The sequence below is a fragment of the Seriola lalandi genome, unplaced genomic scaffold (genome assembly GCF_002814215.2).
Source record: "Seriola lalandi dorsalis isolate HSWRI2012SDOR001 ecotype SW California unplaced genomic scaffold, Sedor1 jcf7180002055008, whole genome shotgun sequence".
In the NCBI taxonomy this organism is placed as follows: Eukaryota; Metazoa; Chordata; class Actinopteri; order Carangiformes; family Carangidae; genus Seriola; species Seriola lalandi.
In genome coordinates, this window is record NW_019525551.1 from 3,037,544 (window position 1) to 3,038,435 (window position 892).

Below are 892 nucleotides of genomic sequence, written 5' to 3' on the forward strand. Positions count from 1 at the left end.
CCGTGGACACACATTACCCCGTAAATTATGGTTTATATTATATATATGGCTCGTTCTTGATTATTCAAAACACATTTATTTGTAGAAAATAAGCAGTTATTGTTATTTTAAACGATTATTTTGGAAAAAATAAAAAATCACTTTCCATCAGGGAGGGCGGCGCCCTAGCGCCCCCTATTGGCCAGCCGCCACTGAGTAGGTGTAAACTCCAGACTACATGGATGTGTTACGAGAGATTAAGTTGTCATAATACATCCATGAGACAGGCAAATTATTATTATTTTTCATCGATTAATATAATGTCTATTTTACATGTATCCAGTTTTCCATCGATTTCAGTGAAAGACTAATTCCTTCAAAGATGCACCACACAGCGCCACAGGAAGTCATTCCTGCCTGTGGCCATCGAACTTTACAGCTTCGCTTGTCCTTCAGTGTCAGACGCTCAGAGCCAATAGACTGGCCCATGGACTTATCTCACTCCGGTCAGCAGACGTTACTTCATAACTTATTTATTTATACCTATACTACCTTTGCAATTACACCATATATTTAGACCTTTATATTTGCATTGTATATCTTAACTACCATTCTTAACATATTTCTATTTTTTATTTATATATCATAGTATAAGGACATATTTTTTATATTTATATTTTGTATTTATGTTTTTATCTTTATCTTCATAATGTTACTACTTATTCTATACTCTTTGCTGTTACATGTAAAATTATACTGTACTACTAAATTTACCCCTGGGAGTCAATAGAGTATTCTGATTCTGATCCAGATTTTTGAAGTCAAACTACTCTCTACAGGAGAATCCCACTCACCCGCCCTCCTCCCGGCCCACCCTGATACAACTACCAAGCGAACCCGTCTGAAGCTGGGG